The sequence below is a fragment of the Mustela nigripes genome, chromosome X (genome assembly GCF_022355385.1).
Source record: "Mustela nigripes isolate SB6536 chromosome X, MUSNIG.SB6536, whole genome shotgun sequence".
NCBI classification, from domain to species: Eukaryota; Metazoa; Chordata; class Mammalia; order Carnivora; family Mustelidae; genus Mustela; species Mustela nigripes.
This window is the reverse complement of record NC_081575.1, coordinates 39,055,950-39,076,928: the sequence shown is the minus strand read 5'-3', so window position 1 is coordinate 39,076,928 and position 20,979 is coordinate 39,055,950. Positions and strand designations below refer to the sequence as shown.

The window sequence follows — 20,979 nt, the reverse complement described above, 5'->3', positions numbered from 1 at the left end:
TTTTTTTTTTTTTTTTTTTTTTGTGCCAGTACCATACTGTCTTGATGATTACGCTTTTGTAATAATATAGCTTGAAGTGCATTATTGTGATGCCACCAGCTTTGGTTTTCTTTTCCAACATTCCTCTGTATATTTGGTCTCTTTTCTGATTCCATATAAATTTTAAGATTATTTGTTTCAGCTCTGAAAAATGTCAATGGTATTTTGATAGGGGTTGCACTGAGGGTATAGATTGTGCTGGGTAGCATAGGCTTTTTAACCATATTTATTCTTCCAATCCATGAGCTTGGAATGTGTTTCCATTTTGTTATGTCTTCGTCAATTGCTTTCATAAGTGTTCTGTAGTTTTCAGAGTACAGATCCTTTACCTCTTTGGTTAGGTTTACACCTATGTATCTTAAGGTTTTGGGTGCAATTGTAAATGGGATTGATTCCTTAATTTCTCTTTCTTCTGTCTCAATTTTAATGTATAGAAGTGCAGCTGATTTCTGTGCATTGATTTTATATCTTGCCGAGCTCCTGTAGGAGTTCTGGTAGTTTTGGGGTGGAGTCTTTTGGGTTTTCCACATAAAAGTACCATGTTATCTGCAAAAAGTGGGGGTTTGACTTCTTTGCCGATTTGAATGCCTTTTATTTCTTTCTGTTTTCTGATTGCTGGGCCTAGGACTTCTAGTTCTGTGTTGAACAACAGTGGTGAAAATGGACATCCCTGCCCTGTTCCTGACCTTAGGGGGAAAGCTCTCAGTTTTCTCCTATTGAGAATGATATTTGCTGTGGGCTTTTCATAGATGGCTTTTATGGTATTGAGGTATGTCCCCTCTATCCTTACACTGTGGAGAATTTCAATCAAGAAAGAATGCTGTATTTGTCACATGCTTTTTCTGCATCAATTGAGAGGATCATATGGTTCTGGTGCTTTGTTTTATTAACGTAGTGTATCACATTGATTTACAAATGTTGAACCACCCTTGCAGCCCAGGAATAAATCCTACTTGGTCATGGTGAATAATCTTTTTATGTGCTTTTAGATCTTATTGGCTAGTATCTTGGTGAGAATTTTTACATCCATATTCATTAGGGATATTGGTCTGTAATTCTCCTTTTTGGTGGGGTCTTTGTCTGGTTTTGTGAATAACACCCAGTGCTCATCAAAAGTGACCTCCTTAAATACTCATCACCCATTTAACCCATCCCTCACCCACCTCCTGTCCAGCAACCTTAGTTTGTTCTCTATAGTTGAGTCTGTTTTATGGTTTGCTTCTCATTTTTTCCCCCTTCATCTGTTTTGTTTCTTAATTTCATGTAAATTTCAGATTCATCTTGTCAATTCCTACTAAAAAAAAACTTCTGAATTTTTGACAGGAATAGCAACAATTCTTTGGATTAATATAGGAAGATTGAAGTCTTAAAATTATTGATTTTTTTCAATCCATAAACACAGTACATCTTGATTAATCTAGATAGTCTTTAACTGGGTCATCGTAGAACCATGCACAGCATTTGCTCACTTTCCTCCTATGCATATGATTGTTTTCACAGTAAATGCTATCACTTAGATCTTGTATTTTTAATTGCTTGTTGCTAAGTTACAGACATGATTCACTTTTATATTGAACTTTTTATCCTAAGATATTACCCATTTCTTTCTTTTCTAGGGTTTGATTTTATGCACAGTTCTGTGAATTTTGATAGATCCATACAATAGTGTAAGTGTAATCTATAATCAGGTTATAGAACAGCATTGTTAAATTTATTCATTAGTTCCATTAGTTACTCTGTATTTTCCATGTACATAATTATATCATCGGCAAATAAAGAGAGTCATACTTTTCCCTTTTCAATTCCTGTGCCTTTTTGTGCTGGCTGCCTTATTGGACTGGCTAGGACCTCCAGTACAAGTTTAATAGAAGTGGTAAGAGAAGACATCCATTTTTTGCACTCTGTCTTGGGGAAGATAGCCATTAAGTTTTTCATCATTACAGACTGAGGAAGTCCTTTTCCATTCTTATTTCCTGAGATTAAAAAAATGTTAAATTTAATTAAGAAATAATTTACACCAATTTATATGATCATATTGTCAGAAGCTCAGCTGAGCTCTTAAGTCTGAGTAGCCAACAAAAACAAGCCAAAATGAAAGTAACAGTCAAGTCTTTAATTGCTTACTATGATTGTTTAAGGAAGAGACTAAACCAGGGTAAATGCCTACTCCCCTTGCCTCCCATTTACAATTTTCTCAACGAATTGGCTTCAGGTCCTGTGGATAAGTACAGACTTGAGGGTCTAGTCAATGAAGAAGCCTCAAAGAAAAAGCTCCCACAGTTTTATGGACTTAGGGGCCCTGCAGCAGAAGAAGAGAAAATTAGAGTGGAAAAGTACTGAGTACTGAGTCAGAATGGAGAAAAATTTCTTCAAGCTTTCCCCCACTTCCTCTGCTATGAACATTGCAGCAGGTCTTTGTGTGGACATTTGCTTTCATTTTCTTGGATAAATAATGACATAATGGAATTCTGTATTATATCATAAGTCTATTTTTAATTTTACAAGAAAATTAAAAATTGTTTTCCAAAGTGGTTCTACCATTGTACATTCCACCAATATATGAAAGGTCTAGTTGTTCCTCTTCCTTGCCTGCATTTGCTGTTATTATAGTTACTCTTCATTTTTAACCATTTTGATATCTGAGTATTATAGTCACCTGGTAGTTTTCTTATAGTTCTCTTTTTATTTATATTTAGTAAAATTTACTATCTTTGGTGTACTATTTTATGAGTTTTGATAAAAGCATACGATCTTGTAACGAGTCATCATCAAGATTCAGAACAGTTTCATCACCTCAAAATATGTCCTCATGCTGCCCTTTTTGTAATGAGCCCCCTCCCCACAGCCTACCCACAGTTCCTGGCAATCACTCATTTATTTTCTTTCCCCATAATTTTACCTTTTTTCATAATGTCCTGTAGATTGAATCATCCAGTATGTAACCTTTTGAGTCTAGCTCTTTTTCTCAGTACCATTGTACATTTGTGATTGATCTATCTTGTGTGCTTCAGTAGGCCATTTCTTTTTTTTTTTTTTTTTATATACTTAAGTGTGAATAGTAAGAGATCTTCATATATTCTGGATACAACATCTTATCTAATCTAATACATACATGTTTTGTGGATATGTTCTCCATTTGGTAGCTTGCCTTTTCAATTTTGTAACTGCTATTTTCAGAGAGTAAACATTTAATTTTAGCACAGCCCAGTTTATCATCTTTTTATGGTTACGACTGTGTTCTTTATAAGAAATCTTTCAGTACCCCCAAAGCGATCAGGATTTTCTGTCACGTTTTCTTCTAAAATTTGCTTTTATAGTTTCAGCATTTGACTCATTTAGTTATTTGGTGTACGGTATTTGGTAAGAATACTGGTTCACTTTTTTCCCCATTTGTTTAACTAGTTCTAGCACCATTTATTGAAAAGATGATCCCTTCCCCAGTTGAATTACCTTGGTACCTTTGTTGAACATCTACTAACCATGTATGTGTGGGTCTATTTTTGGACTCTAATCTGTTCTTTCAACCTGTATGTATATTCTTAAGCTGATATCACACTATCGTCATTAGTATAGTTTTATAATAAGGACTTAAATCACATGGTGCAGAGTGAAATAAGTGAAGCAGAGAAAGTCAATTATCATATGGTTTCACTTACTTATAGAACATAAGGAATAACATGGAGGACATTAGGATCAGGAAAGGAAAAGTGAATTGGGGGAAATCAGAGAAGGAGAGGAACCATGAGAGACTGTGGACTCTTGGAAGCAAACTGAGGGTTTTGGAGGGGATAGAGGTGGGGGATGGGTGAGCATGTTGGTGGTTATTAAGGAGGGCATGTACTGCATGGAGCACTGGGTGTGGTGCATGAACAATGAATCTCAGAACACTGAAAAAGTTAAAAATCATGTGGTGCAAATTCTCCAAATTTGTTCTTTTTCAAATTTTTGGTTTACTTCTTTCTCCTCCTTCTCTTCCTCTCCTCCTCTCTTTCTTCTCCTCCTAATCCTCTTTTGTATTTCTGTATAACTTTTATAATTAGGCTCTCAACTCAAAGGAGTAAAACTCCGAATTTTGAATGGGATTGTGTTTAATCTACAAATCGTTTGGTGGAGAAATTGATGTCTTAATAGTATTCAGTGTTCTGATGAATGAACATGATATACATTTGTTTATTAAGGTCTTCAGTTTCTCTCAGTAACGTTTTGTACTTTTCAGTGTGTAGGTCTTATATGTACTTTGTTAAATTCATCCCTAAGTGTTCATGTGTTTGAATAGTATTATTAATGGTATTGTATTTTATTTTCTGTTTTTAGTTGTTTGTTGTTAGTATATAGAAATACAGTTGATGACATATAGAAATACAGTTTATTGACTTGTATGCTATGATCTTGCTAAAAATTATTTTAATATGTCTGATAGCTCTTTTATGGATTGCTTAGAATTACCTGCAAATGTCATTATGTCTTTTGTGAATTAAAATAGATTTACTTCTTTTATTCTACTCTGCACTCTTTTTTACCCTTTATATTATTGTTTATAGTTATATTCTCCTTCAGGAGAAAGTATAAAGTAAGCGTTGAGACCAGTCTTTGCCAACTGTTCCCAATGTCTGAAAATATTTATTTCACATATTTTATAGTTTTACAGTAGTTTATGGCAAGAGGGCAAGTCCAATAACAATTGTTCCAACATAGCCTACTTATATTTTTTGTTAACACTGCTGTTAACATTTTTAAACAAAATTATTTATATTTCAGATTATTTTCTTTGCGAAGACTTCTAAAATTAGATATTGTCATCTATATACTTATTTCTCTGCCTACATATCTATCCATCTATATATCTGTCTAAACCTATATTATAAGAGTTACCTCAAGAGCAATGATCATTTTCGGTTTCTTCTGTACTTCACATCATCTGGCAGAAAGCCTTTCATATAATTAATGGGAAGTAAAATTTTTAGGATTAATTAATTTTCTCATACCCAGAATATCCTTTTAATCATAGGATGGAGAGATATTTCTGATCTTGCCTTTGAAGTTTAAGGGAAGAGAAACTAGGATCATTATGATAGTTTTTCTAGTCTAACTGTTGTATTTCTCTTTGATAATGTAGGAAAGAATGAATTCAGCTATAATAAGGTCTTAGATTTAGTAATTGATAAAAACATTTAAAAAATACATTTATTTTGAAGTGAGGAAGACTCTTTCTACCTTCATTTTTAAAAAATATTTTATTTATTTATTTGACAGAGATCACAAGTAGGCAGAGAGGCAGGCAGAGAGAGAAGGAAGAAGACTCCCCACGGAGCAGAGAGCCCGATGTGGGGTTCAATTCCAGGACCCTGGGATCATGCCCTGAGCCTAAGGCAGAGGCCTTAACCCACTGAGCCACCCACGCGCCCCCTTCATTTTGACTTTGTAAGGAGAAATGCTTGAACAATGACCCTGTAGGAAATTGCCTTACCCATTTTGAATTAATTTAGTTTCAGGAAGTCTTTTGAAATGTGAAGCATTTATTAAGCTTTAGTATCTCTTCTGAGTAGTTTTCCTAGCTGGCGATTAATGAGACAATTTGCCTTAGCTTTGAGGTCATGTTAATTTTCATTGTTTTCTTTCAAAATTAGAGTCAATTCTTTTTATGTTGTGATTTGTAAAATAAGCTATACATTTTCTTCCGCTTGTATGTTGAAAGTTTCCACTGTCTGGCAAAATTTATCTCCATAGGTTTTGGATTTCCCCATCTCCCATTCCCCTTGCTCCCTGGAAATGCTGGATACATTATGGAAGAAAAATAACAGCTTTTTTTCCTAGTTCTTATGGTCAGTTCCTGGATTTTTAATTTTTAAAGATACTTTTACTTCAGAGTGAGTATACTCAGTTTATAGTAATTTGGTTAATAGTGGATAAATTCATTTTTTGCTGTCACCTCTCTGTTCTGTTTGCTCGCTTATCTTTTACAGCCTGTTTGGGCATTTCATTTTTCTCCACAGTTGCAATGAAGACTTCTTTTTGTTATGTCACAAGCTCGTTAGACCTTATCACTGCCTTCATGCCTTCATTTGTGTATACTGTATAATGGAAAAAACCACAGACTAATGCTGTAAAATAACAAATGAGACTAAACTGAAAAAGGTCACCTTTCTTAGAGGCTGGAAAAGAGGTTCCTCTTCAGGGGCTTGGCTTTGTTTTCCTGACTAATATGACTGACACATTTGAATTTGTAGATTGACAACCTTTATATAAAAAACATGGGCTCATAAACTTATCAGTTTCCTGATAGATTTTCACATCTATATTCTCATTTTTATTCCCTGTATTCCATGATACACCGATATAGAAAGGGAAAATTTTTTTCTCCAGATGGTTTAAGAATTACAATTTGAATTTGTCAATATGCTAAAAAACAAAGGTGAGTTCAAAATTAAGTTCTTCTGATTTTTAAGAGGCATCATAAATATTATTTACCCAGACTTTGTTTGTTTTTATTTGAATATAGTTGACACACAATGTTACATTTGTTTCAGATATACAACATAGTGGTCTAGCAACTCTTAAATGGTTATGATTTGCTCATAAGCATAGCTACCATGTGTTACCATGCAATGCTATTGCAACACCATTGACTATATTTCTTATGCTGCACCTTTTATTCTCATGACTTACTCATTCCATAACTGGAAGCCTGTATCTCCCACTTCCCTTCACCCATTTTGGCCATCACCCACCATCTTTTCCTCTAGCAACTGTCAGTTTGTTCTTTGTATTTATAGGTCTGATTCTGCTTTTTGTTTGTTTATTCCTTTTTTTTTAATAGGTAACAATTTAAGTGAAATGATATAGAACTTGGCTTTGTCTAATTTTGTTTCACTTAGCATACCCAGACTTCGTTTTAAAATCAGGTCCTGATTTAATCTGAACAAAACTGAAAATATTCAAGAGGCAAAAGGGACTAAATTATTTCAGATGATAACCTTTTTCTCAGTCTTTCTTACGTCTAGTTTTTCATTGGTATTCTTACCTCATGGTACTTAAAAATTCTGTAAAGACTTTTATTGGGTGTAAACATTAGTAGAAATGTAAATTGTTATAGAAAACAAGAGTATAGACATAGGTTCTCTTTAAATCACAATTAATGGAAATGTGTACTCATAGGGATATTAACTTGGTTCATTTTGGGTGGAATACTCAAGGGCCTAATGTTCCATCTCCATGATAAATGTTTATTCAAAATTAAATGGAGAAAAAAGACTTAAGAGGATGATAGTGAAATTTAAATTTTTTTCCTTATCTGTATTTCCTCACTTCTCTATAGTAAATATTTGATTTTGCAATAAAAATGTTAAGAAATATTGAATATTAGTTTACAGCTGTGTATTTCAACATTTTTGGATTTAAACAGTTGAAAAACTTTTTACAGGTAACTATTTTCATGCCATCACTATTAAAGGAAAAAAATACAGGTAACTAATGAAAGAAACTAAAACAGGATTTTATTATTTTAATAAACATTTCAGGTCAATTTTAGAGTTTTCCTTTATCTGCTTTTCTAAAATAGAACTTCAGTGGGTCTTTTTTATAGTAAAAAATTCCAGAGGATGACACAATAACCTAATACCAGTAATAACTCTGTCATTGAACACAATGAAGATGAGTCATCTTTAATTTGAACTCTTTCATACAAAGTGTACACTTATTCTCCTTATCTTTTTCCTAGTAACAAATACCTTTCCACTTTTACTTTGTCAGTACTAAAAAAAGTGAGCCTGGTGGTGGGCATTAAGGAGGGCATGTATTGCATGGCGCCCTGGGTGTGGTGCATAAATAATGAATCCTGGAACACTGAAAAAATAAAATTAAAAAAATGATATTTTGAATGCTGGATCCAACTTTTTCACTATATTTGAAGCAAAATATGTAATACATGTATGAAACCTATTTTTTATTTTAGGTTTTTGTGGATGTACCCAAAATCTCTAGATAAATTGACAGAGAAATTTCTATAAAATACAAATTCCTTCCTGGTTAAAAAAAGAATTTCAGGGGTGCCTGGGCAATTCAGTTGGTTGAGCATCCAGCTCTTGATATCAGCTTAGGTCTTGATCTCAGGGTTGTAAGATCAAGCCCTGCACTGGGCTCCACACTAGGGGTGGAGCCTACTTAAAAAAAAAAAAAGGAATTCCAGATCTTTATGTTTTAATGAGTATTTTGTGATTGACCTAGGAATATTTAGAATTTATAAAATATGTCAAAACTCTTTAATAAACATTTCAAGAAAGTGTCTTGGTTTTTAATTACTTGTAAGTTCTATAATTTATTCCAAAGCCTTCATGAAATAATTTTAAATAGTTAACTATGCTTTTTCCCAATATTGATTGGAAATACTGAATCATATTTCCTGTTGCTGTCCCTATACCTGTCCCCAAGTTATAATTTCCCTAAGAAAGAAAATTGTCAACTTCAGTCATTAAGAGTTAACTCCACAACCTATCCTGAAGAGACAGTGTTGTGGAAGGAAGATACACTTTTAGGATTTATATTGCTAAGAGAATGTAAATTTTCTAATTTTGTCCAGAAAAGGGTACAGGTGAATGCAGCTGTGTACAGTGAGAGTGGCATGCTATTAGGCATGTTATATCCATCTTCTTTAAAGATTCTGCACATTTCTCTGTCATTCCTTTTTCAGGTAGTCAAAGTGTAGTGTGGGAGGCACATTTTGCTCCTTCTCCTTGCTTTAATGTAGCACTTTATCACTGGAGATTATGGAAAGAGCAGGATTTGGAAGTTAGGTTACACTTGAGAACTGGGGTAGAGAGAATGCTCAGATAGTTTATTCTGAATACTTGGAATTAGAATGATGGACTGCTTTAGCATTTTGTTGTTTGCAGTAGGTAGAACAAATTCCTCTCTTTTTGTGGGAGTACAGAGCCCCTGCAGTAGTTGGCTTTAAAGTTACTATATTGGAATAGGGTAATGGTTTGTTTTAGAGCATGATTGTTGGCATCAGACTTAGTTTAAGTCATGACTGTTCCACCTACTAATTAAGCTAGTACTAACCTAAAGTGTCTTAATGTGTACCACATTGTGTTAAATAAGTGATAACTATGATTTTCCATAGGATCTGTAGTCTCTTTTAAAATAATTCAGTGAAATCTAATTGCCTTTCCTTAGGCATAGTAATTTTTGTATTTTTGTAATTTGTATTTTTCCTTTTTGATTATCTTTCTTTATCTTTGGTCTTTACCATAAAGTGGAAAGATGACTTAAAAGAACTTTTTTTTTTTACTTTATTTCTAAAGGTATTGGCTAGACATGTCAGCTAAATAATGCATATACCTATATTTGATATATTCAAAAAAAATACAATTCCTTAAATATTGTTACCTGATTAGAGGTGAAATGGACCAAAAGAGAGACAGGAAAATGGGGAAGTCGAAGGAGTTGTAAAGAGAAAATTAAAACTAAGGGTCAACAAGAAAGTAGGTTTATCTTTAGCTATAGGGGAGAACTGTTAAAACTACTTAGAGAAATTTGATTTCCTAGGAAGCTTTTAAGGTTTTTAATTATTAAATTATTTATTGCGTTGAAACTACATATTTAGATAACTGAAGTATGGGTATGTATTTTGGTGTGTATATCTATCTATCTATCTATCTTTGTTACATATATGTAAGTTTACTATTCCTAAACTAATTTGAGGGGTTCTTTTCTACCCAAAGGGAATTTAAATAAATACTTTGAATATTTCAGGAAATACAACATGCCATTTAGTAAATTTAAGGGAACAAGTGAATAACTTAGCTATTCCAACAATGTTTTGCCTCCGCATTCCTTGGCGCAGACAGGGACCTCAGTGAAGCGTCCCTCATGGGAGTTGCCGGTGGAAATCTTACTGAAGAGGTCCAAGTCCCAATTCAGGATTCAGGCTCCTCTCCCTTCTATTTTGTTTTAAATCAGCTTTTTTTGAAGTGTAGTTCACATACAATAAACTGCATCCATTTTAATTGTACAGTTACTGCATTTTGACAAATGTATATACCCACAATAATTAAGGTATGGAATAGCTTCATTACCCCCAAGTTCACCTGTAGCCCTTTCCAGTAAAATCTTACCCTGTCTTTGTTTTGGAGGCCACTGATCTGCTCTCTTTTACTGTGAATGTTTGTGTACAAGTCATTTTGTACACATATTTTTCATTTCTTTTGGGTAGATACAAAGGAAAGTAGTGTGTAATGTATTTAACTTTACAAGAAACTGCTGAAATATTTGTCAAAGTGATTATACTATTTTACATTCCCACCAGCAGTGTATGGGATCCTTTTAATTATAGCCATCTTAGTGGATATAAGGAGGTATCTTGTTTTATTTTGATTTTCCTGATGTTGAACATATGTTCATGTAGTTACTGACCATTCATATGTCTTCTTTTATGAAGTGTCTTCTGTAATCTTCACCTATTTAAAAAAATTGTATTGCTTATCTTCTTAAATTGAAGGTTTTTATTTTCTGAGTACAAACTCTGTCACATATACACTCACACACACATAGTATTTTCCCCATTCTGTGGGTTGTATTTTCTTTTCCTTAACAGTATGTTTCAATTAGATTAAAAAAATTTTTTTTAAAGATTGTATCTATTTGACAGAGACAGACGCAGCAAGAGAGGGAACACAAGCAAGGTGAGTAGGAGAGGGAGAAGCAGGCTTCCCGCAGAGCAGTGAGCCCGATGTGGGACTGCATCCCAGGACCCTGGGATCATGATCTGAGAGGAAGGCAGACACTTAACGACTGAGCCACCCAGATTTTTTGCCCCAGATTTTTTAAAACTTTGATGAGGTCCAGTTTATCAGTTTTTTCTTTTATCATTATCGCTTTTTGTGTCATGTATAAGAAGCCTTTAACTACATGAAAGTTTTCAATTTTATCTGTTTTTCTTCTATATATTTGATGCTTTTAACTTTTGAACCATTTAGAGTTATTTTGTGTACAGTACATAAGGATCCTGGTTCATTTCTTTTAAAAAATTATTGTGGAATTTACATAATATAAAATTAACCAATTTTTTTTAAAGATTTTATTTATTTATTTGACAGAGAGAGAGATCACAAATAGGCAGAGAGACGGACAGAGAGAGAGATGAGGAGAAGCAGGCTCCCTGCTGAGCAGAGAGCCCAATGCAGGACTCGATCCCAGGCCCCTGGGATCATGACCTGAGCTGAAGGCAGAGGCTTAACCCACTGAGCCACCCAGGCGCCCCTAAAATTAACCATTTAACATGAGTAATTCAGTGACAATTAGTACATTCACCGTGTTATGCAGTCACCCCACCTTTATCTAGATACAAACAGTTTTATTGCTCCAAAGTAGAACCTTATACTTCAGCAGTTTCTCCCTATTTCCAGCCCCCTCCCCCAGCCCCTAGAAACTGCCAATCTACATCCCATCTCTGTAGATGTAACCTATTCTGGATATTTCATATAAAGGGAATAATATATTATGTGACATTTTGTGGCTGGCTGCTTTCACTTAGAATGATGTTTTTGGGGTTCATACCCATCATATCATCTATCAGTACTTCATTCCTTTTTATGGTTGAATAATATTTCATTTTATGAATATACTACATTTTGATTATCCACACATCCATTGACGGACATTTGGGCTGTTTACCTTTAAGCAATTGTGAGTAACACTGCTATGAACACATACATATATATATTTATTTGAGTACCTGTTTTCAGTTCTTTGGGATACATACCTAGGAGTAGAATTACTGGGCCATATGGTAATTCTATCTTTTTGAGGGGCCACCACACTGTTTTCTTCAGGGGCTGACCCATTCTAAATTCCTACCAGCAATGCATGAGCATCTGAATTTCCCCACCTCCTTCCAACAGTTTTTAGTTTGTTTTATTGTTATTACTATTATTATATTATGGCCATCTTGGTTTGTTAATGAAGTACTACTTTATTATGGTTTTGATTTGTATTTTTTAATGACTAATGATGTTGAGTATCTTTTCATGTGCATTTTCCCTATTATATCTTTGGAAAAATGTCTATTCAAGGCTTTTGCCTATTTTTTAATTGGACTGTTTGTCTTTTTCTTGTTGAGTTATAAGACTTCTATATATATTCTGGATACTTAACAGATACATGATTTGCAAATATGTTCTCCCATTCTGGAGGTCATCTTTTTACTTTCTTAATAATATCCTATTATGCACAGAAGTTTTAGGTTTTCATGAAGTCCAGTTTGTCTATCCTTTTTCTTTCGTTGCTCATCTTGTGGTGTCATATCTAAGATTTCATTGTCAAATCTAACATGAAGATTTACTTCTGTGATTTATTAAAAAATTTTTATGGTTTTAGATTTTATATTTAGATCATTGATCCATTTTGAATTAGTTTTTGTAAATGACATGAGGTAGAGATCCAACTTTCTTTTTTTACATGTGAATATCTAGTTGTCCCAGCACTATTTGTTGAAGAAGCTATTATTTTCTCACTGGATTGTCTAGGAACCCTTGTCAAAAATCAATTCACTATAGATGTATGGGTTTATTTCTGGACTCTCAATTCTATTCCACTAGCTATTTGTTTGTCCTTATGCCAGTACCAACCATAGTTTTGTAGTAACTTTCGATATTGGAGTGTGTGATTCCTCCAAAATTCTTTTCCTTTTCTAGATTATTTTGGCTATTTGGGGCCCCTAGCAATTCCATATGAATTTGAGGATCAACTTTTCCATTTATGCTCAAAAGGCTCTTGGATTTTTTGTAAGGATTTCGCTGAATCTGTAGATTGCTTTCAGTGACGTTGCCATCTTAATATTGTTCCATTCAGGAACACAAGTTGTCTTTCCATTTACTTAGGTCTTTTTTCCCCCTTTTTTTAAAAGGAAACTCTACCCTCAATGTGGGGCTGGAACTCACAGCCCTGAGATCAAGAGTTGCATGCTCTACCAACTGAACCAGGCTCTACTCTGCCAGTCAGGCACCCTTAGTTAGGTCTTTTCAAATTTCCTTCATTAGTGTTTTCTCTGTACATGTCTTTCCTTTACTTGGTTAAATTTATTCCTAGATACTTTATTCTTTTGCCTGGTATTGCAAATTGAATTGTTTTTTTTTTTTAATTTCTTTTTCAGATTTTTCATTACGATTATATAGAAACAAAATTGATTTTTTGTGTTCATCTTGTACCCTAAGACTTCACTGAACTCATTTTTTTTTAGCTCTGATATTTTATTTGTAAATTCTTCAAGACTTTCTGTATAGAGAGGGTCATGTCATCTGAAACAGACATAGTTTTACTTCTTCCTTTCAAATTTGAATGTATTTTATTTCTTTTCCTTACCTAATTACTCTGCCAAAGGCTTCTGATACCATGTTGAATAGAAATAATGAAAGCAAGCATTCTTGTCTTACACCTGATCTTGAAGGAAAAACTTTCAATCTTTCACCATTGAGTATTGAGATAGCTGTGAGTTTTTCATGAATACTTTTCTTCATGTTAAGAAAGTTTCCATTTATTCCTAATTACTGAGTGCATTTATCATGAAAGGGTGTTGGACTTTGTCATATGTAGTTTCTGTATCAATTAAGATGATTACTTGGTTTTTCCTCCTTGTTCTGTTAATGTGGGTTTTTTTTCTCCTTGTTCTGTAATGTGGCCTATTATATCAATTAATTTTCTTATGTTGAGCCACTCCTGCATTCCTGGGATAAATTTCACCAGGTCATGGTGTATAAGCCTTTTTGTATACTATTGAATTAAGTTTGCTAGTATTTTGTTTAGATTTTTTTTGCATCTGTTTTTTATGGGGAATATTGGTCTGTAATTTTCTTTAGTGTCTTTGCCTGGCTTTGGTATCAGGATAATATTGGCTTCATAAAATGAGCTAGGTTGTATTACCTCCCCTTCTACTTTTGGAAGAGTTTGAGAAGAATTGGTATTCAATTTTCTTTAAATATTTGGTAGAATTCACCAGTGAAGCTATGTGATTGTGGGCTTTACTTTGTTGTGAGTTTTTTTTTAAATTACTGATTCAATGACTTTACTTGTTATAAGCTTGTTCAGATTATCTTTTTCTTTTTACTTTAATTATTGAACTATAATTCACATAAGGTGTTATCTTCGTTTCAGGTGTACAACATAGTGATTTGACAATTCTATACATTATTCAATGGTCACCACTGTAAGTGTAGTCACTGTTTGTCATCATACATTCTTACAGTATTATTCTATATTCCTAATGCTTATTTTCATATCTGAGATTTATGTATAACTGTAAATTTGTATGCCTAAATCCCCTTTATCTATTTTGCCCATTCCCCTCACCTCTCCTTTGGCAACTGCTAGTTTTTTCTCTGTATTTAAGGGTCTGTTTGTGCTTTTATTTGATCACTTGATTTGTTTTTTAGATTCCACATATAAGTGAAATCATATGGTATTTGTCTTTCTCTGACATACTTCACTTAGCATAGTATCCTCTAGGTCCATACACACTGACACAAATGGCAAGATCTCATACTTTATTATGGCTTATAATATTTCATTCTATATACCACTTCTTTATCCATTCATCTATTTTTTAAAGTTTTTATTTAAATTCCAATTAGTAAGCATACAGTGTAATGTTAGTTTCAGGTATACAATATAGTGATTCAACACTTCAACACCTGGTGCTCATCATAACAAGTATACTCTGTACTCATTAATCTCTATCACCTATGTAACCCACCCCCTCATCCACCTCCCCTCTGGTGACCATCAGTTTGTTCTCTATAGTTAGGAGCCTGTTCCTTGGCTTGCCTCTCTCTCTCCCCCCCCTCCATGTTTTCTTATTTTGTTTCTTAAATTCCACATAAGAGTGAATCATATGGTATTTTTCTTTCTGACTTATTTTGCTTAGCGTAGTACTCTCTAGTTCCATCTCTATTTCTTCTTGAATTATTTTTGATAGTCTGTTTTTAAGAATTTGTTTATCTAAGTTGTCTAATTTTTTGAGTGTACAAATATTTATAGTATTCTCTTATAATCCTTTTTATTTTTGTAAGGTTGGTAATAATGTTACATCTTTCATTATTTATTTCCATTATTTACATCTTTTCTAATTTTTCAGTCTAGATAAAGGTTGGTTGATTTTGTGGATATTTCCAAAGAACCAGTTTTGGTTTCATTGATTTTCTCCACTGTTTTTCTATTCTCTATATAACTTATCTCCACTTTAATTTTTAGAATTTACTTCCTTCTCCTAGCTTTGTGTTTAGTTTGCTTTTCTTTCCTGGTTTTTCTAAGGTGCAGAGGTAGGTTGCTGATTGATTAAGATCTTTCTTACTTTTTAATGTAGGCATTTACTGCTATAAATTTCCCTGTCACCACTCCCTTTACTGCATTCCATAAGTTGTGGTATGTTGTGTTTTCATATTTGTTCTTCTCTGAGTGTTTGCTAATTTCCTTTGTGATTTTTTTCTTTGACCTTTGGTTGTTTAAGGGTGCATTGTTTAATTTTCATGTCAAGTTTTTCTCCTTTTTATTGAAATCTAGCTTCATTCCATTGTGGTTGGAGAATATAATTTGTAAGATTTCAGTATTTTTATATTAATTGAGGCTGGTTTTGTGGCCGTATAGGTTCTATCTTGAAGAATGTTCCATGTGCACTTAAGAAGAATGTGTATTCTGCTCTAGAGTGAAGTGTCCTATATTTGTCTTTTAGGTCTAGTTTTAAGGTATTGTTCAGGACCTCTGTTTTCTTACTAATATTCTGTCTAGATGTTTTGTCCATGTTGGAAACTTAGTTACTGAAGTTTCCCAACTATTATTGTACAATTATCTAAGTCTGTCAGTATTTGCTTTATATATTTGGGGATCTTTTGTTTGTTGTGTATGTTTATAATTGTTATAAATTATTGATGCATTAACTTAAAATATGTATATATAATGCCATTCTTTGTGTCTTGTAACAAGTTTTGGCTTGAATTCCAGTTTGTTTGATATTAGAGCTAGCCCCCCTATTTCTCCTTTGGTCATTATTTGCATGGAATATCTTTTTTCTTTTTTTAACTTTCAATCCATTCTGCCAATCTCTGCCTTTTGATTGGACATTTTAATCCCTTTACATTTTAGATAGTTACTTATAAAAGGGATTTACTATTGCTGTTTTGCTATTTGTTTTCTGTATGTCTTATACCCTTTTTGCCTTTCATTTTCTCCATTCATTTCTTCTTTTGTGCTTAATAGATTTTTTTTTAAAGACTTTATTTATTTATTTGACAGAGAGAAATCACAAGCAGATGGAGAGGCAGGCAGAGAGAGAGAGAGAGGGAAGCAGGCTCCCTGCTGAGAGCCCGATGCGGGACTCGATCCCAGGACTCCGAGACCATGACCTGAGCAGAAAGCAGCGGCTTAACCCACTGAGCCACCCAGGCGCCCTTAATAGATTTTTTGTATTGTACCATTTTTATTCTCTCTTCATTCCCTTTTATTTATTCCTTTTACATATTTTCTTAGTAGTCACCCCGGGGATTAAAATTAATGTACTGGGGTGCCTGGTGGTTCAGTCAGTTAAGTGTCTGCCTTTGGCTTAAGTCATGATCCCAGGATCCTGGGATCAAGCCCTGTGTCAGGCTCCTTGTTCAGTGGGGAGCATGCTTCTCACTTTCTCCGCTGCTCATGCTCTTATCCCTTGCTATCTCTCTCTCTCACTCTCACATAAATGAATTCTTTAAAAAAATAAAATAAAATTAGTTTACTAAATTTATAACAATCTGATTTGAATTTATATCATATTGTCTTCTCACAAGTTACATCTTTATACATTGTGTGCCCTGTAACATATATTTATAATTGCTTTTTATGCATTTGGTTTTTAAACTATATATGAAATAAAAAGGAGTTACAAACTGAAAATACAATATACTGGCTTTTATATTTACCAAATAACTACCTTTACCAGAGATCTTTATTTGTTCCTAAGGCTCTGAGTTACTGTCCTTTCATTTCAGCTTGAAGAAATTCCTTTAACATTTCTTGTAAGTCAGTTCTACTGGCAATGAACACCCTCAGGTTTTATTTATCTAAGCATGTCTTAATTTTTGAAGGATGGTTTTTGCTAGATAAGCAATTCTTGAATTTCAGTGTTCTTTTACATTTAGTACTTAAATATGTCATTCCACTGCCTTCTGGCTTCCATGGTTTTTGATGAGAAATCACCTGTTAATCTTTTGAAAAATCTCTTCTGTTGAGTTGCATCTCTTTTGCAGCTTTATAGATTGTCTTTGTGTTTGTCTTTGACAGTTTGTTTAGGATGTGTCTCGGATCTCTTTGAGTTATCCTACCTGGAGTTCATTGAACTTCTTGGATGTGTGGATTCATGTATAATCAAACTTGGGAAGTTTGTAGCTACTATTTCTTAAAATATTCTTAGAACAAATATTTAGGGGCACCTGCATGGCTCAGTTGCTTAAACATCTGAGTCTTGATTTCAGCTCAGGTCATGATTTCAGGGTCATGAGATTGAGCCCCACATCAGGCTCTGTGCTGAGTGTGGAGCCTGTTTGAGATTCTCTTTCTCCCCCTTCCACTGCCCCTTCCTACCCTGCCTCATGTGTGCTCTCTCTTTCTCAAAATAAGTAAATAAATAAAAATACTTTTAAAAAAGAATATTTGAATATTCTTTTTTGTTTTCTTGGGTACTTCTAAAGTGTATATTTTGTTCAGCTTGATGGTGTCCCACATGTCTTCTGGCTCTGCTCATTTATCTCCATTCTTTTCTTTCTGCCACTCAGACTGGATAATATCAATTGTTGTATCTTCAGATTTATTGATCTTTTTCTTCTGCCTCCTGATATCTGATGTTCAACACATTTACTGAAGTTTTCATCTCAAATATTGTGCTTTTTAGCTCTAGAATTTCTGGTTCCTCTTTTTACTTCCATGTCTTTGTTGATATTTACCTTTTGTTCATATGTTGTTTTTCTGGTTTTATTTAGTTCTTGGTCCATGGGTTTCTTTAGGTCTTTGAGTATGTTTAAAACAGTTGTTTTAGGGGCACCTGGGTGGCTCATTTGTTAAGTGTCTGCCTTTAGCTCAGGTCATGATCCCAGGGTCCTGAGATTGAGCCCCACTTCTGGCTCCCTGCTCAGCAGGTAGCCTGCTTCTCCTTCTCCCACTCCCCCTGCTTGTATTCCCTCTCTCACTATGTCTCTCTGTGTCAAATAAATAAATAAAATCTTTAAAAAATTGTTTTGAAGACTTTGTCTAGCTTTTTTACAGTGGGTTTGCCATTAGAACACAGGTGTCATGAAAACTGCTACTAAACCTAAACCAAAATGGGAAAGGAAAAGACTAATATCAACATTGTCATCATTGGAGTTGTTGATTTGGACAAGTCTACCATTACTAGTCATCTGATCTACAAATGTGATGGAATCGACAAAGGAACTATTAAAAAATTTGAGAAGGAGGTTGCTGAGATGGGCAAGGGCTCCTTTAAGTATTCCTGGGTCTTGGATAAACTGAAAGCTGAACATGAATGTGATATCACCATTGATATCTCCCTGTGGAAATTTGAGACCAACAAGTATTATGTGATTATCATTGATGCCCCAGGACACAGAGACTTTATCAAAAACATGATTATAGGTAAATCTCAGGTTTCCTGTGCTGTCCTGATTGTGGCTGCTGGTGTTAGTGAATTTGAAGCAGGTATCTCTAAGAACCTGCAGACTCATAAGTAGGCTTACACACTGATATTAACAATTGGATTAATTGTTAATTGTTGGTGTTAACAAATGGATTCTACGGAGCCACCCTACAGCCAGAAGAAATATGAATAAATTGTTAAGGAAGTCAGCACCCACATTAGGAAAATTGGCTACCATCCTGATACAATAGCATTTGTGCCAATTTCTGGTTGGAATGGTGACAACATGCTGGAGCCAAGTGCTAATATGCCTTGGTTCAAGGGCTGGAAAGTCGCCGGTAAAGATGGCAATGCCTGTGGAACCACATTGCTTGAAGCTCTGGATTGCATTCTGCCACCAGCTCATCCAACTGACAAGCCCTTGCATCTGCCCTTCCAGGACATCTACAGAATTGATGGTATTGGTACTGTCCCTGTGGACCCAAGTGGAGACTGGTGTCCTCAAAACTGACATGGTAGTCACCTTTGCTCCAGTTGATGCTAAAAGTTAAAACTGAAGTAAAGTTTGTTGAAATGCACCACAAAACTCTGAGGGAGGCTCTTCCTGGGCACAATGTGGGTTTCAGTGTCAAGAATGTATCTGTCAAAGATGCTTGTTATCCTGAACCATCAAGGCCAAATCAGTGCTGGATATGTACCTGTGCTGGATTGTCACTCAGCTCACATTGCTTGCAAGTTTGCTAAGCTAAAGGGGAAGATTGTTACTCTGGAAAAAAGCTGGAAGACAGTGCAAAGTTCTTGAAATCTAGTGATGCTGCCATTGTTAGGGTTAGGGTTCTGGCAAGCCTATGTGTGTTAAGAATTTCTCTGGGGTATTATCCTCCTCTGGGGTATTTTACTGTTGGTGACATGAGACAGACAGTGGCTGTGGGTGTCATCAAGGCAGTGGACAAGAAGGCAGCTGGAGTAGGCAAGGTCACCAAGTCTGCCCAGAAATCTCAGCAGGCTAAATGAATATTACCCCCAATACCTGCCATCCCAGTCTTAATCAGTGGTGGGAGAACAGTCTCAGAACTCTTTGTGTCAATGGGCCATTTAAGTTAATGGTAAAAGATTGGTTATTGAAGGCAGTGCATCATAAAACCTTAAGGAAAGGAGAATTTTTCGTGGACCATTTGTTTTGTGTGGGGGGGGCAATGTTAAGTTATTAGCTTTTATCTTTTTTTTTAAAATTTGACAGAGATCAAAAGTAGGCAGAGAAGCAGGCAGAGAGAGAGGGAAGCAGTCTCCCTGTTGAGCAGAGATCCTGATGCGGGACTCCATCTCAGGACCCTGAGATCATGACCTGAGCCGAAGGCAGAGGCTTAACCCACTGAGCCACCGAAGCACCCCATTAAGTTATTCGCTTTTAAAATCAGTACTTTTTGATGGAAACAACTTGACCAAAAATCTGTCACTTAATTTTGAGACCCAGTAAAACAAAAGTTTAATGAGAAAGAAATATATAAAAATAAAGTCTTTGTCTAATGATCAGCATCTGGACTTTCTCAGTGATAATTTCTGTCAATTTTTTTTTCTTAGACTACATTTTTCTTTTACTTTGTAATATTTGGTTGAAAACAGAATTAGATTATTTTAAATGTGGTAGCTGGAAATCAGACTTTGCCCTTCACCAGAGTTTCCTCATTTTTATTGTTGAGGGCTGCCGTTATTCATTTGTTTAGTGACTTTTACAATCAATGCAGAGCCTCTATCCCTTGTCATGTGTGGTACTAAAATCTGTGTTCCTTTAACTTGTGCTGAGATGGTGTTTTGATACATATTTCTCTGAATGCCAGGAACCAATAAAAGAGAGAGAGAAAAGGAGAACAAAAGAAAAAAAGAAAAGGGAGAAAAAATATCATCTGTTTCTGTGCTTTGGCTCTGTGTTATGGTACTCCTTTAACATTTAACCAGGACATTTGCAACTCTGCCTTGGCTTTCACTCCCTCCTTATATTGTGCTTGAAGATCAGCTAGAGTGAAAGCTTGAGTTTTTCTTAGGGTTTTCCTCTTGGCTTATATACCTGGCTTATTAAATTGCTTAGTATACATGGGCATTTTTTTTAATTTTTTATTTTTTATAAACATATATTTTTATCCCCAGGGGTACAGGTCTGTGAATCACCAGGTTTACACACTTCACAGCACTCACCAAAGCACATACCCTCCCCAATGTCCATAATCCCACCCCCTTCTCCCAAACCCCCTCCCCCCAGCAACCCTCAGTTTGTTTTGTGCGATTAAGAGTCACTT

General features: G+C 34.7%; 1 protein-coding gene and 1 pseudogene across 1 annotated transcript in view; both read left to right on the top strand.

Annotated features, from left to right (window-relative positions):
- The window catches only part of COL4A5 (collagen type IV alpha 5 chain), a 244,700-nt gene that overhangs the window by 16,837 nt on the left and 206,884 nt on the right, over positions 1–20,979 (top strand). The window lies entirely within an intron of this gene.
- LOC132006855 (elongation factor 1-alpha 1-like) lies at positions 18,372–19,699 on the top strand (annotated as a pseudogene).